Here is a 17974-nt window from a genome sequence, read left to right on the forward strand (position 1 = left end):
TTCCTCTGTTCTTCGTCTCGCCTATTTACTTCCTGCTTCCCATGATTCCTTGCGTTGCAACCGTCTCCTTTCGTTTTCACGGTGAGACGCTTCCAGTGCTTTTCTCTCGCTCGCTCTTGTTCCCCCTTCTGGGGATTTCTCTCCCTTCTTTTCTCCTTCCTTCCCGTCTCCCTGGCGGCTCCTCTCCTCCGCCGGTTTCCCTCTGCTGCTGCGTTTTGACGCTTACCGGCTACATGCCAGTGTTCTTTCCTTCCTTGTCATTTCCTCTCCGGAAGGATCTTCGATTTGTTTACCTAAAGGATCCCGAGGCAATTGAATTTCACTACCACTACAGCGACAACTACATCTCTCATCGCAATCCACGACTACAACTCAGGGGTTTTTTCCGCCTTTGGGCTTTTTCCCCTTAACCGCCTGCATACGGGAACGGAGCCAAGGTGGTAACCAATACAGAGTTCCACCACGGCTTCATTCCGTGTCAGAGCATTCACAACGAAGAGTAAAAAGGATTACCTTGCCCACAGACACGGCGTCGGAGCCTCAGACCCTGAAGACTCAGGTGAGGAGAGTGGTGCCTCGGGTGGGAAAGTGAAGCATTTGGACAATACCCTTACGGTGACTTCAAGTCATTCTCCAGATTGTGACACTCATGGTCCCTGTCACAACGGGCTTATACACATTAATACTTCCAATATGGCCGTCCAGCGCATTCCCTTCTCGCTCCATGCGTTGGACGTAACCTTTCTCTATTTTTAGACCACGCCTTCCGCGGCTCTGCTCGTCTCAATGCTATTGCGAAGTAGCGACCAGACGTGTGCTCCATAGCTCGCGGTTTTTCTCTTTTCCACGCCACTTCCCCTTCCTTGACGCCCCCTTCTTCTTACCTCCTGGATTCGAGTTCTAGCGAACTTGCATTGTCTCCTGGATTCCTGGATTTGGCCTCCTGGAAAACTGAACGCATTCTGGATTCGGCAGAGACACGGGCCGCCTTCTTCAAAACCCATTCCATCCGTATGAAGGCAGCAACCAAGGACGCCGGTAAAGAACGGACTCAGGTGAGAAGGGGGGAACTCCTTGACACCAAGAGCATCACTCAGCAAGGGGGAGCAACCACATCATTTTCATCACTCAGTAAAGCAGCTTAAAAGGAGTCACAAAATTCACAGAGGCCTGTCATCAGAAGGGCCAAACATGGCTACTAGGAGCGCATTCCAATACTCTATATTGGTGGTACATTCCCTAAGGCCCGCCTGTATGGCTCTGTGCCACACAACTGTCTCAACAGTATACCACCGCTACATGTCTTTCAGCCAAAGTAGATCGTTCGGGCCATCCGCCAGTTTCCAAGCAAGCGCAATTCTCCTTTTCTAAATGACACATGCCAGATCTATCAATGTAATTACATGCCTCACTTGTGCGGTCTACCATATATTCCCAACAGGCATTCAGCAGATGACCACTTAAATCTGGTGGTATCAGGTAATAATGTCCCATACATAATGTCCCCATACATAATGTCGCCGGAAAAAGCCATTAGCTACATTATATATGGTGACATTATGCTGGTTATGCCGGCTCTCTCGAGCACCACTTGAACATAGGACCAGAGAGCCTGCACTTAAAGGCAGCTCCAGAACATGTGCAGCAGTTCAGCAGGAACATTTCCACACCACGAACAGTCAGGCATAACTAGGCTATTAATTCTGGCAACCCTAGCAGGTGTCATGTAAGTTCAATGTACGATATTGAGCTGTAGCAATCTGAATCACACATTCCTAGACACGCACATAACAAAGAGTAACACAGTTTCCCACTGTCTGTCCTCCAATTCCAGCCCGAAGTCCAACTCCCAAGCCATTCTTACCTTTTAGCTACCAGTCATTGCCACAGACAAGAGATCTCAATATAGTCGGGATACCGGTTTCCATGCCTCTTCAACGTCCTACAGCAGTGTCATCTTGCAGGGCTCTGTTTCTGCCGGCCATTTCCTCTTGGCCAACTTCGTGACAGAAATATTGCAGATACTGGCCTCTATGCAGCCCAGTGCTGGAAACTAGATCATCAAAGGCTTTAAAGGCCCCTCTCTCATACATATCCCCCCACACAGATACACCAGCCACCTCACATCGCCTAGCCAACAAAGGATCATACAATCATGGCAAGTGTTAGCTGCCAGGGACGGATCTGTGGTAGCTGTGGCTGAGCAGCCAGACTTCTCTCAAGAAGAGTTAGACAGTATATAGAGTATACAAGATAGGTACCAACATACAGTAGCACAAGCAAACACTGACCAGAGCTTGGGTATAAAAGTATATAATTATGTATTTAAAAACACACTTTGTAAAATACACTAACACTAATATGGCAAGCAAGTTCAAACACAGTCACTATTAATATATATACATCTCTGATCACTTATCGAACAAGTCTTAGTTAAAACACCACTTATTTGCAGACAGAGGTGAGCGCTTAACCTAAGATGGCACTCCAATAAGTTAATTAAAAAGGGAGGGAAAAAGGCAGAATTAGGAACATACACAATACCAACACTTTAGGAGAACCAGAGCAAGTCAGAAAAGGCAGAATCTACTGAGGAGCAAGGAAGTCATAGGCCAGGCCCACTGTTGAAGAGAGCAAGGCGGAATGTGTCCAAGATCACACAGTTGAATAGTATTTTTAAAGAGTCGTTGCAAAGAGTTCATAAAGGGTTGGCTCAAGTTAGGAAAAGTTAATAGTAGGTCCCAAGTAACCCCAGGATAGAAAGTCAAGGATTTACGGGACACCTTGAACAGTCTGTTGCAAGGGTGACCAGGCGGGACTCAGTAACTGAAATGGTGAGAAAGCTCCAGCGGGGGCAATTGTTCCTGGCAGTGGGTGCAAGTCGGTGCGTCGTCCAGGGGAAGAGGAGATCTCGACGTGGAGGAAAGCTGGAGGTCGTTGCACTGCCAGGGAAGAAACCAGCCGCGGAGTTTCTCGGTTAAAAGGTACTACCCTTTTATTTGCGGTAGGGGTGAAGCGTCGCTATCCGGCCGCCGGGGTGCTTGGCACGGGCGATTCGACCACGAGACAATCCAGGAAGGCGAAAAAGAGGGCGAACTGGTTATCCCCACCAGCTCAGAAGAAGAAGACTCTCCGGGATGAAGATCTTCTCTGTCGTTGGGAAGTGATGAGACGGTTCAGCAGGGCTCCACCGGTGGTGTCGTCATTGCAGGTCGGCTCAGCTTCTCCCTCTTCGGATTCTTTGGTCCTGCAGCGACTTCTGAAGTTCTATTCCCCAAAGCCCTGCTTTTATGCAGAAAACCCCCATTCATCAGTCCTAGCTGTCACTCAAACATGCTAAGTGGTGAGCCGGGCGGCTCACCACTGGGCCAATCACACAAGAGTGCGACGTGAGTTGCCAGGGCAACTCAGTCCAGGGTGCCTAAACCCCCCCTCCCACACATCCTGTAGACACAGACAGAGAGGCACCACTTTTGGAGGCTTCTGTGGAGAAGCCCACCAAAAAGTGGAACAAAGGGCTCGACTTGGGTTGGAGTTACAGAAGCGAACACAAATGCCATTTTAAAACTGAGTCCCGGCAAAAAGACCCAACCGGGGAATAAATATTAAATAAATAACCCGGCGGTATCTTTAACATTGCACCAAAAAGTGGTGCGTTTAAAATGAATTGGAAAATCCCATAGGAAATATTCTGGTGGAATATTTCGCGTGGTAACCACTGCCACCAGCCAGAAACTCGACAAGGGGGGACTGCACAGTGCCCCCTCGAAAAACAGACCCAGGGGCAATCTTATTACCCCTACCAGTACTTCCACAATATGATGGTTTGTACTGGTTTTGTTCCCAATTTAAGACTAGTAAAGTCAATGGTGACTTTACATGCCCTGGGAGACAGTTGTCAGTCCCAGGGTATGGAGTCTATGTTTGGGGGTCACTATGGCACCCCTGTGTTACTGCACTGAGGGTGCTGTGTAACACACTTACCAAAAATACATGAAACCCTATGGAGTAAAAGACCCCATAGCCCATTAAACACATGACAAAGTCAAAGGATATCTCAAATCATGTCTGAGAGTGGGAGAAGAAGAGTCTCACTCTTAGCAGGAGAAAAAAATAAACCCCAAAAATCCAGCCAAGCTGCTGGGGGACTCCTGCCAGGATGTAGGTTTGGGAAATTAGCCTTCACAGAGAATTCTCCCTAACACGCTGCTAGCTAATAAAGTTCAAGCCATGGGAACTGTACACCCCTGTCTTCTTGACTCCGGTATAGAGTGGATATAGCGATCCTGTGGCACCCCATTCCCCCCAGAGGAAGTCCCTGAAGATGGACTCAGCCCTCCTGAAAAAACCTGCAGGGATAAGAAAGTGCACATTATCAAAACAATACAGTAGGCAAGGTATTACAATCCTTTTTATGATTGTGACACACCCCCGCATGGATAGAGAGAGAGACCCAGGACCAGAAACCCATGGATTGCACGCATCTCCTCATCCAAGTGTAGAATGCAAATCCCCAAATAACGAAAAGCCCGGGTCTCCCATCTAAGGCCCAGATTCGGCAGGTCCCGATTATCTAGTATATGCAGTTTAGCCGGGGGAACACACAGAATTTATCCTTTGAAAATCTAATTCCAGAGATACCTTGGAAGTTGTCTAACACCTCCAGGACTAGTAGCAATTTGGGCTCCGGTTCACATAGATATAGGAGTACGTCATTGGCTTGTAGCGAGATCAGGTGTCTGGAATTCCCAGCCCACGCCCCTGCCACACCGAACTCTGTGTGCAGGAACACCGCAAGGGGCTCCAATGCCAGGATGTATAACAGCTGAGACAACGGGCAGCCTTGGCTGGTGGCCTCTAGGATCTCCCAAGCAGATGAAATGTGTTTGCCAGTGTGAACCCTGGCCCCTGACCTGGTGTATAGCAACCGCACTGAGTGTATAAATCCTGGGCCAAACACAATTCTGTGCAGCACCTCATAAATCCATTCCCAGTAGACTGAGTTGAATGCTTTGATAGCATCAACGATATGACGGCGCAATTCGCCTCCTGATGAGACACTCGATCCATAATGTACTGTTGTTTGTGAAGGTTCATGGAGGTGTTCCTTCCAGGGACAAACCCTGTCTGGTCCTCATGGATCAGGAACCCTACGACCCGGTTAAAGTGGCCAGCCACAGCGGCGTAAGTATCTTAAAATCCTGGGATAACATGGACATGGGCCTGTAAGAGTCGCTTAACATGGTGTCCTTCCCTGGCTTAAGTACTGGGATCACCATTGATTCCCTCATGCTGCGCAACATCTGGCCTTGCTCGAACGTCTCCTCAAACACCTTGTGGAGGACAGGGGCCAGAGTGTCGCCATACTCCTTATAGAACTCAGAGGGGAGACCTTCTCTCCCCGTAATCTTCCCTGACTTCAGAGACCGTATAACATCTCGGATCTCTTCTACAGTTATTGGCTCATCTAGTGCGTCAACTTGTTCGGTAGCAAGCTTATGGAGCGTAATCTGGGACGTGTACTCCACCACCTCCATGTCAGTAGTCTTTCCTCGCCCAAGCAGGGTGCGGTAAAATGCACTAAAGGTGTCATTGATCTCTGCCTGCGAGCACCAAGCCTCGCAACATTCATTGATGGCCGCAGTAATCCGATGTCTGGGGTTTTCGTTATTACACAGCCATGCTTGTAGCCACCCCCCTGTTTCGCTCACCTGGTCTTTGCGGCGGCGTTGGGGCATGGTTGCAGCCCTTCCTGAACTTGAATCACCCTCTTCAGGCCTCTCCCTCAGAAGAAAAGCTGTGAGCGGTGGCACGTGGTGATATGCTCCTGCGTGGAGATAAGAGTGTGTGAGTGCGCCAATCTGTGATTGTTGTACCTCTCCAACCCTTCACCCCAAAGTATGGTTTCTGTGAGCATACGCCGGCCCATAAAGCTCACCTGTGAATTATGGAAGATAAGCTCTCTGTCCTGCTACTTCTGGCAGGGGCGCATCAAATGGTATCTAGTTCTTTCACTGATCCCTGATAAGGATTAGTCCAGTCCAGCTGCGACTATGCTTCTCCGTATGATTGGTAAGTCTTTCTTGAGCTCATGTGATGCTGTTCATTCTGTTTAATGTCTTTATATGTTGCTCCTATTTATGCCTGCAATAATGTCTCTCTTCTGTTTTCTTCCCATAAATGGAAATGCGGCCTCAATGCAGCTGTGAGACGCGAAACGCGGCTGGATGGAAGATGGATGCTACCGCAATGTTCGATAGCAGGTAAGTGATGGTTTAAGGAAAGCGCGAAGTATGGCGAAGTGCAACCTTAAACAACTGTTTTTTCGTTGTCTAACCTTGTCTTCTGTTTTTCCTTGCAGGCACTGCTGTCGGCGATGGAGCGTGCTGCGGTGCCAAGATGACGATTTCGGCGTTCCGGAAAGTGTAAAGATGAATACTTGGTTTGCCGAAGAGATGGACAGGTAAGAACAGCTTCCCCCAGTTGGTAGGTATGCTGGCAGGAAGCAGGATGTCCAGGAAGCAGGATCTTCAAAGGTAAGTCTGACCTCAGGCGACGGTGAGCGTTACGCTGCTTGCAAGTGCAGAATAACGCGAAGCATCTGTCTTGAGGATCGGGGCAGCTTATATAGCTGAGATCGTCGGCATGCCCATTAGGGCTAGCTTACCAGCCACACCCTGCCACTCCTAGAGAGTGAGCATGTGCAAAGGCAATCCATTAGCAGCCACACCCAAGAATACACTTGGGGCTGCTTAATGGATGGAATGTTCAAGGTTAATGCATCCTGCTTAATGGATGGAATGTTCAAGGTTAATGCATCTGAAGTGCTATGTCCATAATAAAAGCTTTTGGTGTTTTCTTGTTTACTTTTGTTCATGAGCCAAAGGCACCAGGACAGTGTCCACCCAGGTCTCCTGTGCATGCGACCCCTGCATGCCTGTGCCCCTGACTTCATGACCATGACACCCCCCTTGTCCCCTCCACATACAGCCTGGAGATATAAGTGCCATAGTCAAATTTACTGGGCCTCTCCCATGCAGAGGTGCACTGAAGATGCAGGGTCAGCAATTCTGCCTCTGTCTCTGTGTTCAGGGCACCACCGCTTTCAAGTATGTGGACACAGTGCTGGAGGCTCTCTAGCTCCCTTCTCAGAGTTTTTCTGATGCCACCCGCTTCAGCAAATATTTCCCCCAGACTACTACTTTGAGCGTCTCCCTCACAATCTCCTACTGGCCGACATTGCCCACATTACTCTCCAAGTATTCTGTCCGAGTGCCATCTATGTGGTTCCTGAAGGCTTCATCGAGGAGAGCCCCGGTCAGGCATACGCCACGTCGGAACCGGACGACGGACTGCAGCACAGACCCAGTGGACACTAAGTTGGGAGTGGTCAGATATTTTTACGGCCATTATATGTATCATCTATAAACTCAGTGACATGCTCCCTACCAACATAGATGTAGTCAATTCAGGTATATAGGCTATGTGTTGCAGAGTAATATGAATAGTTCTGATCATACCCATGGAGACCCCTCCATTCATCCGCAAGGACAGGTCTTCTAGCACAGCATTCAGTGCTGTCTAGGCAGGGAGTAATCTAGAATATCTAAGGTCTGACCAGTCCTACCTACACTTTAGACTAAACCTCACTAAATGGCTCAAAGAAAACAACCAATGATCTAGCCTCCCTGACCACTTGAGTCTTGCCTAACTGAAACCCTGCTGCTCGCCTTGCACACTGCATATTTGTATATATATATTTCCCCTTGCGTATTGACATTATCCTGTACATTGACTATCTGTGTATATATTTACTGTGTTGTACTTATATCCTCATGCTGTCAACCATTGTTTTTGTAACTTTGTAATCTGCAACTGTAATTTGTAAGCTTAAAGTATTCTTGACCACGCGCCCGGATACCTTTGGGTCTGGCGCGCGCTACAATAAACAAACAAACAAACAAACAAACAAACAAACATCTAGAATTTGAGGTGCCAGATCTGTCTATTGTAGGGTCTAGGATAAAATGAAAGTCCCCTCCCATAAAAACAGAGCGCTTCTCATACCTGCCACCCCCTGTGCTCCCCAGTGAGCGAAGTATCATGGCTGTTGTATGGTTGGGTGCGTAGGAATTCACTATGTACAATTCCTTGTGTTCAATAAAGTCATGCACTATAATGAGTATGCCCTTGTTATCTTTTTCAGTGCCTATCAGTTGAAATGGGACAGAGGCAGCAATCCACACCAGGACACCTCTAGAATATCTCCAGTAAGTGAACCATATTCCACACCACCCCACCTGGCTACAACCATCTCTTGTTCAGCCAGCATCAGGTGGGTCTCCTGTAATAGTGCTATGGAAGCATTCTTTTTGCGCAGATACAATCTTATTCTGTTTCGTCTCATATAACAGTTCACACCCCTGCATTCCACATCTGCACCTTAATCATGGCCATAGTGGTTGCATTTGCCCCTCCCTCCGACCACCCCCACGTGACTGGCCTCACCGTTGCCCAAGGTCGGCACCCCCGTTTCCAGCCATGAACATGTAATCCCCAGAAGACACCTAGCATTTCCAACCTCTCCAATAAGATGCCCATGAACAAGAAAACCAACAAGGAAAACCAAAACAACCAAAAAGAAATACACACGTCCGGAGCATCCTGACGACACATAGGTCCAACGTCACGGTGCCGTTCGGGCCAACCTGCCACTTCCCCCAGGTGACTACTCTAGGGAGGCAGGCGGCGGGTGCCAAAGAAACGGTACCCACCAGAAAATGGTAGCGTGTAGGGAACTAGACCAGTCACACGTCGCAAAGGTCAGCGTAACTTCTTCCGGCAGTCCGACCGCCACCGGCCAACAGTTGAGGGTGCACAGTTAAGGAACTGGGCGCAGCGAGGCAGCATCCAGAGCCCAGATGATGATAGTTGTATCCAGTCAACAGTTCAAGGTCTCCTATCAGGCTTCTCCTCAGTCCCCCCATCCCCCTGCTGTCTGCCATCCTATTATGATCCATCCAGTCATTAGCCCCAGTTGGGGTATCGAAGAAAAGTGTGTTCTCATTATAAAGCACTTTCAATTTAGCCGGGAAAATCAACATGTATTCAAGACCACGGATCCTCGTCCTCTCCTTTGTTGGCACAAACATGTTACGCTTCTTCTGCACTAGTGGAGTGTAATCGGGGGAACAGGACAAGCTTCAGGTTGTCCCGACAGATGGAACCGCCGTCTATGGAATATTGCAATATAGCTTCTCTGTCCCTAAAGTTGACGACCATGCAATTATAGGTCACCGGTTAGCTCCCGGCGGGGGTCTCCGCTGGAGTGAATGATGTAGCCTCTCAATTGGCTCAGGAAAACTGTCTCAGGGATTTACAATCTTCTGCAGGAGGAGGTTTTCGATGAACATGGTTGGATTGTTGCCTTCCTCTATCTAGGGGTGGCCCAGCAGCACACATATGTTGTTGCATCTGCATCTCCCCTCCACATCCTCTGCACAAAGCTCCAGGGAAGTGTTACGCGCCTCCAGGTTCCACACAGCGGCCTCTAGGTTTGCGGTGGTGGTCACATTATCAGCCAAAGTGGTTTCAGTGTTTGTCACTCTCTCTGAGAGCAAGCCCACGCCCTGGTGCAGCAAGGCCATGTCGACCTTGATCTCGTCGATTCTGCCCTCCTGCGAGCCTATCAGCTCTGCTATGGCAGCCAAAACTATGTCCTCGCGTTCAGGATCCTGGCCAGTCAAAGTGGGATGGCCAGATCCGTCCGCGGCAGCAGCAGGGGACTTCAGCAGGGTTTTAGCTGCAAACGAGTCCAGGATGGTGCCCCTTGAGCCCCCTTTGTTCTTGTTAGACAGCATCATAGCCGCCACTGTGACCCGCTCCTCATGGCCTCTCCACACAAGTATACACAATGTTGCACAGGTCTGGTACAGACAGAGAGGTCCAAGCTCAGCACCCGCACAGGCATCCAGGTGCCGTATGGGGGTCCCACCCAGCCAGTCCACCAGAGCTCACAGCGCGGAGGCAGCACTCCCCAGACCCAGCAGAGCCGCACCCCAGACAGCACCGGGGGTCCAAGCAGCCAGGATTATACACTGCTTCGAGAGCAGAACAATATAGAGTCACACGGGGCAGATACAATTGTCTGCAGCATTCAACAGGACCCATAGGGCAAAAAGATAGGAAAACAAGGAGAGTTGGCCATTAGCTGCTAGGATGAGCAGAGACTGCACCAGAGAGGTTGCAAAGGAGATCCGGCTGCCCGGCCGGGTCCATATCATAACAGTGAACCTTGTGTGGGCCACACAAAGTAAACCTGCGTATAGAGGGCCTTCTTCACAAAGGCAGAGTGGGCAGTTGGTGCTTCACCGCACCAGAGCAGACATCATAGCCCCCGGAGCTCACAGATGCAATAATCAGGTGGGAGGTGGGTGGTGCAGATGGAGGAGTAGCGAAGATGGCATGCTGATCAGGGGTCCCCCAGAACCACCACACACGGAATACAGACCAACATATTGCGCTCACAATGCACACAATCAGTGTAGACTCCCGGCCCCACTCCACAGCTCCCGATTCACGAGCTGCAGTTCCCAGCCAGGTTCCAGCCCAGCCGCAGTCCTCCACAGGTCAGGTCCACTCTGGCATCAGCCACACACCTCAGTGGGACTCCGGGGTGCAGAGCATTTCAGGCTGTGGTCCGCCCCAGGTACCCTCAGCGTAGGTTTCACGTGTCCTCTGCAGCCCCAACGGAATCAGTCCATGGAGGCCATCTTAGAAGGGGCCTCTGGCGTTGCGTGGCCCAGGCAGGCACCCCTTCTAAGGTCCACTCGCGCTTCGCCAGGCGCACTCAGGGACAGGCTGTCAGACAACACAGCCCGCCCACAGCAATCTGGGGCTAAATCAGGATCATGCACACCATTAATAAGGATCAAAGGCCGGATCGCAACAGGAGCACTCGCTGGGCGAGTCTTCACGGTATGGTGCCTGGCCACGCCCTGCAGTATCTGCAGTATTTCTCTGCACAGGGTGCACACTGTGCAGACAATAGAATGTAGTGATGTCATCTAGAACCTGATGGGACATCAAGGTTCCAATTGTTACAGTTGTGATCTTCAGGATGGGAGAGCTTACTGACAACATGTATTTTACCTAGCTCCTGTCTCATTTAATTAAGGTTACCCTGTAACTTGTAATAAAGCTTACTACTTTTATATAAACCAGCTTCCAGCATTTACCTGCTTCTCCAGTGCCGTGAATACTACATGTGGCGACGAGGATGGGATCAGAAGGCTGTAGCTGGTCCCAGATAAATTGTGATGAAGCCTACTGATCCCAAGAGATGAAGGACCCACTGGAGGATACTGCTGGTTCTATATATATATACATTTCTGAGGCTTGTGTAATCTGCTTAGATCACATGCGGTGCATAGGGCGACATCTAGTGGAAGCTGCAGAGTATTACAGTTTGTTTTTCGAAACTCAAAGAGGGGCGTCAACCTAGGGCGTGCCAGTAATAGTATCCGTAGTGTGACGTCCACTGTACCCATGATCCCTCACGCGTGTAGGACCCTCAGATTGTTTTTTTTCTGCCAAAATAGTCAGACGCATGTTGCAGAGTTCCCTTGGCATTAGCCAATTACACTAAAATTATTGTTCAAACTTCCCTGTTCTTTCCACCCTATGCCGAAGATTGACGCCGGTGAAGATCGAGGAAATCAGACGTTGAAACTCCACGATGGACATTGGGCCTCGGAAGGCCTCTGGCCTCGGCCCTGTACAAGTAGGGAAAGTGGGGGGTGGTCATACAGGCTCCCACATTTATTTCCTACATATACCCGCCCGCTGCCAAATTGATACATATGGAGAGTACTCCTTTCAAATTCTGCCCCAAGTTTAACAGGAAGTTCCCCAGGGTAGATAAGCACAATATGTGCAATTTGTGTCTCCCACGATACCATCCCGAGGCTACCTGTCGAGCTTGCAAGCTCTTCAAGCCCAAAACACTATAGGACTGCTCCACTAAACGCTGGGCCCACTACGTCAGGCAACGAGAGGCCATGGATGCCGAAGGGTCTTTTAGCGATGGCAGCAACGCTGCCGTATCGGACGGCGAGGGCAGAGGGGTGACTTCAGATACCCACGAGCAAGCCCCCGACCCCAGAGGACTAGCCGGCGGCTCAGTTATGGGGACAACACCCGGCAGCAGAAGCGCGACACACACCACTTACACTAAGCACATCAGCCCCGGCCGCGACTCGACACGCGTGTCGAGCGATCGGCAACCGAAGACACTGAGAGAGCGGTCCAACGATTCTGTGTCCTCTGGGCATTCTTGTTCGAGATCGCCTTATGACAAAGACCAACCGCTCGCGGTTGAAAAAGGTGTCACACTCCCAATACTCCCAGAGGCCCGATCATCAGAAGACGATTCCGACCTCTATCCCCAGTCAAGACGCGTAGCGTCTACTCCCGAGATTCGACACCCTTCCTCCAAGACCACCTCCGAATCTCGTACCACCTCCGATTCCCGAGGACAGAGATTTTGCAGAAGACATCCTGGGTCCCAAAAGAGCCATTGCTCATGCTATCCCTATACTAAAGTCTGTCCAGCGTAGGATTGACCCCAAATCTTACTCGTGCAGTGAATCCACGAGTTGAAAAATTATTCCATGCTGCACCTTCTGATCCCCTATACATTAGGGGCCAGTTAAAACCCGACTCCCTGGTAGTAACAACCACCAAAAAGAGGGCAGGTACACCACTCGCTTCTTCAGAAGCACCTCCCGAAAAGGAGAGCAAGAGACTATATGCTATCGGCAGGAAGGTTGCCACCACTTCCGCCTATCAGGCATGAATTGCAAACACCACTACCCTTTTGGCAAGCTACAATTGCCACCAGTGGGAACAAGTAGCTGCTTTGGTATCCTCTGCACCACTGAAGAGCCAATTGGCTCAGCTGGCAGCAGATGGAAGGTCGGTTTCAGGATGCATTCTGAAAACAAACTTTGATGCAGCAGATAATGCTGGAAGACTAATTGCCGAAGGCACTGTGATAAAACGTCACGTTTGGTTAAGACAATCAGGGTTCAAACCCGAGACTCAAGCCACGCTTATAGACATGACGGTGGAACCGGACGTACTATTCGGCAAGGCAGTGGAGGAAGCCTTAAAGACAGCTAACGACGAGTACGAGACCCTAAAATTTCTTGGACAACTCACAAATAAACCTCCAGGACAGAGGGGAAACTCTAAATTTTGTCGTTTTTGGGCCCAAAGCTCCCAGAGGGCTTCAAACTACTATCAAAATCAAGGAACCTCATGGGGCAACAATCAGTTCCAATCATCACAAGCCTTCCCCAGAGGGCAGCGCAGAGGCCGCACTAGGGGTAGTGGCAGCCCCGCCAGAGGTGGTATGCCACCCAGTAAACAGTGACATTCTGCTTCGGTTCCCCTCCTATGCATCCCCAGTAGGGGGGCGCATTTCCACCTTCACCCACGCATGGGAGGGGATCACTTCGGACAGATGGGTGCTGTCCACATTGTCCGCAGGATACTGTATAGAACTACTAGAGCGCCCCCACGACCATCCTCCAAGACAGAAGGTACACTCGTTGGAGCACCAGAGAATCCTCCTTGAGGAAATCGCCATTCTGCTTGCAAAGGACGCCATAGAACTCGTCCGGGACAACCAGGTAAACGGGGGTATTTATTCAATCTACTTCCTTCTTCCAAAGAAAGATATAACAATGCGCCCAGTATTAGATTTGCGCCCTGCAAACAAGTATGTCAAGCCACAAAAATTGCGCATGACTACACTCCAAGAGGTAATCCCCCTACTAAAAAAGGGGGATTACATGGCAACATTGGATATGAAAGATGCCTATTTTCATATTTCAATGTTCCCAGTGAACAGAAGGTCCTTGCGTTTCAAAATAGACAACCAGCACTACCAGTTCAAGGTGCTGCCCTTCGGAATAGCCTCACTCTAAGGGTATTCACCAAAGTATGCAGGGAGGCAATCCCAGTGTACCCTTACCTGGACGGCTCGCTCATCACAGTGGAAACCCCCTTAATTTGCAGACTAAACATCCAAAGAACTATCGACCTCCTCTTCCAATTGGGCTTCTCAATCAGTGAGAAAAAATCAAGCCTGGTGCCAAGCACCTCAAAACAGTTCCTACGAGCTGTCCTAGACACCCAAGATGGGTTAGTGTTTCCATCAGAAGAAAGAATTCTGGATATGTTGCTGCAAATTCCTCACTATCAGGCCGGTCGCCAAATAAAGGTACGCAAAGCAATGCGTTTGCTAGGCATGATGGCATCTTGCATTTACCTGGTTCCCCACACGTACCTGTTTATGCGAACCATGCATGAATGGTTGGTGAAACAGTGGTCTCAGGCAAGTGGTCAGTGGGATGATCCAGTGCTCGTTTCGCCAACACTAGTACAGAGTCTTCGCTGGTGGACAAGAGAGAATCTTACAAAGGGGAAACCCTTCTACGATCCAGAGATAGAGGCCGTTGTCACAACAGACGCCTCCCTGGCAGGGTGGGGAGCCCACTACCTGCACCATACAGCTCAGGGTCTCTGGTCTCACACAGTGGCTCAGAACCACATCAACCTGCTAGAACTTCAGAGCACTTCGGGCATTCGAACTCCTGCTATCCAACCTGTCAGTGCAGATCCTAACGGACAGCATAACGGCAATGTTTACTTAAACAAACAAGGGGGCACTCATTCACCAAATCTGTCCAAGCTTGCCCAGAAAATTTGGAGATGGGCACTCAAACGGAAGATTTACCTGTCATCCCAACATGTTCCAGGAGATCTCAACTCGCTAGCGGATGCTCTGAGCAGAGATCCCCTCCCAGGAGAACACGAGTGGACACTACACGAAGAAGTCGTAAGAGACTTCTCAGTGGCGTTTCCCCACTATAGGACTATTTGCCACAAGTGAAAACAAGCAATGCCCAGACTTCACATCCAGGTTCTCCCAGCCAGGCTCCAAGGGGAACGCCCTATGGATGAATTGGTCAGGGATGTTTACATACGCTTTCCACCAACCCCTCTGATGGGGAAGGTGGTGAACAAGATACACAGGGAACCGATGACGCTCATCCTAATTGCTCCTATGTGGGCGAGACAACCATGGTTCCCACACCTATGCAAATTGGCAGTGTGCGACCCCATCAAACTCCCGTGCCGGTACAACCTACTCTCCCAGCACGAGGGGCTAACAGTGCATCCTCAGCCCAACTCAATGAATTTGGCTGCATAGCTCCTGAAGTCATAGAGTTCGGACATCTCAATTTACCCCACAGATGTATGGATATCTTGAAAGAGTCAAGAAAACCTAACACAAGGCACTGTTATTATGATAAATGGAAACGATTCGTTATTTGGTGCCAGAATAAGCAAATCAACCCAGTTGATTGCACTCCTTCTAATGTCGTCACCTATATGGATGCAGGGTTAGTGTTTAACTCACTTAAAGTGCACCTGGCAGCTTTATCAGCATACACCACTTCCCATAACAAGGTGTCATGGTTGAAAGTGCCAGTTGTCAAAGCATTTATGGAAGGGGTAAAGAGACTGCACCCTCCAATTTCTAACCCACCCCCAGGTTGGGACCTTCATGTGGTACTTGCTAAGCTCATGGGACCCCCCCTTTGAGCCCATGCACAAATCTAGTCTCAAACACTTGACTTATAAAACTGCCTTCTTATTAGCCATCACCCCCATAAGAAGGGTCAGAGAAATTCAAGCTCTGTCAGTGCAGGATCCTTTCTTTACTGTTCATAAGGATAAACTGGTTTTATGCACTCCCCCTAGGTTCTCACCTAAGTTCATTTCCAAATTCCATGTTAACCAGTCTATTGAGCTACCGGCCTTCTTCCAGGAACCCAAAAGCTCTGCTGTTGTGAAGAGGGCCTTCCTCTACTATGTAGACAAGACCAGACCGCTAAGAAAGACAGATCAACTGTTCGTCTCCATTGCTCCAGGCAGAGAGGGAGATTGCGTCTCCAAGAATGCCATCTCTAAGTGGATAGTCAGATGTATCCAACTGTGCTGTTCCCTTTCAGATAAAACACTGCCTTTTACGCCGAGGGCCCACTCTACAAGAGGTACTGGAGCCACTCTGGCATTCATTGCAAATGTACCCCCTGACACCATTTGCAAAGCAGCTACATGGAGCTCTATTCGCACCTTTACTCAGCACTACTGCATTGACACTCATTCCAAGACAGATACTCAAGTGGGACAAGCGGTTCTAAGACTAACGCTAATCTATGCACAGCATGTGATCTAAGCAGATTAAAACAAGCCTCAGAAGGGATACATTAATCACTGTAATCATATTTCTGATGCTTGTATCTGCTTAGATTCACATGCGCCTGCCCTTCCTCCCCTCTGAGAGAAGGCGCATGGATGTTGTAGTCTTATCTATCTTATCTGCTTGGAAACTCTGTACTCATGCTACTCCTCATGCTACCTCATGCCAGAAAAAATACAATCTGAGGGTCATACACGCGTGAGGGATCATGGGTACAGTGGACATCACACTAGGGATAGTATTACTGGGACGCCCTAGTTCGATGCCCCTTTTTCGAGTTTCAAAAAACAAACTGTAATACTCTGCAGCTTCCACTAGATGTCGGCCTATGCACAGCACGTGAATCTAAGCAGATACAAGCATCAGAAATACGATTATAGTGAGTAATGTATCCCATTTATATATATATGTATGCTGGAGAAAGACTGCTGATCTCTGAGCCTGCTGAATCCTGAGATGGAGAAAAGAATGTTGCAGTTTCCTATGATGAGCCCAGGTGAAATCATACCCTGCACTCAGAGCAGCGAGCTGCCCATGGAGAAGTCCCAATAAGATGTATCTAGGCAAGGTATAAGTCCTGTACATATTGTAGCAGGCAGCCAACTGTGAGGGCTGCGTGGGCATAACTCGGGCAATGCAGCTGGATTTAATATAATGCTGCTTAGATGTGCATGCAGGCAATCCATATCGTGTGAAGTACTGGCCAGCTGATTTGTTTTCCGCGCACTGCCCAAGAAGAGATTGATTGGGGCGTGTATATGGCTGTTTACATAGTGCGACAGCAATTTTACCCTTGCCAGTTTAACGATGCCTGTGATCTGCACGGCGTCGTGCATTCTGAACTAATGATGACGTACTGCTTTTGGTGTGCAGTATGGTGACCATCCGAATGCCAGTCACTCAGCGTTCCTTCTTTTCGTTCCATGATGTTTAGTTGGGGTGAGGCTACGAACGCTAATGGCAGAGTGTTCCGATCCGCGTCTTGTGAGTGGAGCAACGTTTGCATGCCTTTCCGTCTGATGAGATGTTAGAGTAATGGCCCTAGCTGCGTGGCCTCGACATCTGACATACGCAGAAATGAATTGGGATGAATCCTAATGCAGCCGCCGACTTGCGTGTCAGGTGTGCAAGATTTTCTCATTTTGATTGTTATTTATTCGTTTGGGGCATGGCTGCTGCAGGAGTCTGCATATGAGCAATGGAGGTATCCTGTGAGGTGACGCACTGGCAGTTTATGCTCCGGTGCTGTTTTGGTGACAGTGCCACGATTATACTATACTATACGAAACGTTAGCAACGTTTCCATTCTGCCGTGCATGAGGTACTGGTTTGTATCTTATAAATTGTTGAAGGCTGCAAACAATGACACTACATCTGGGGGGCACTAGCAATGCTTTCCATATGGATTTAATAAGGGGAATTTTTATGTTTTTTTCTTTGCTTGCCTGCCTACTTATCCTATGTGAAATTCATGGACTACAATTATTTTCAAGCATTTACATGCATGTATTCCATGTATGTATTAATTTTGGAAGCAATTCATATTTATGTATTATTTTTAGTCCAAGTAGTTTTGCATTACCGTAATACAAATGGCTGTATACTGCCATGAGATGATAGTGTGCTACTGTACTTGTA

At 49.0% G+C, this 17974-nt stretch overlaps 1 protein-coding gene across 7 annotated transcripts in view; it reads left to right on the plus strand.

Moving 5' to 3' along the window:
* Positions 1-17974, plus strand: part of SHLD2 (shieldin complex subunit 2) — a 1351673-nt gene that overhangs the window by 278422 nt on the left and 1055277 nt on the right. For 2 of the 7 annotated variants that reach the window (XM_069610783.1, XM_069610786.1), the window contains exon 3: positions 8207-8335. The exons of 4 other annotated variants lie outside the window; for them this stretch is intronic. The gene's annotated coding sequence lies outside the window, so the exon portion shown is untranslated. The remainder of the gene's footprint in view (positions 1-8206; positions 8336-17974) is intronic. One more of the 7 variants, XM_069610784.1, reaches the window with a different exon arrangement.

This window comes from Ambystoma mexicanum, chromosome 8 (genome assembly GCF_040938575.1).
Source record: "Ambystoma mexicanum isolate Mex_15411 chromosome 8, UKY_AmexF1_1, whole genome shotgun sequence".
Classification (NCBI taxonomy): domain Eukaryota; kingdom Metazoa; phylum Chordata; class Amphibia; order Caudata; family Ambystomatidae; genus Ambystoma; species Ambystoma mexicanum.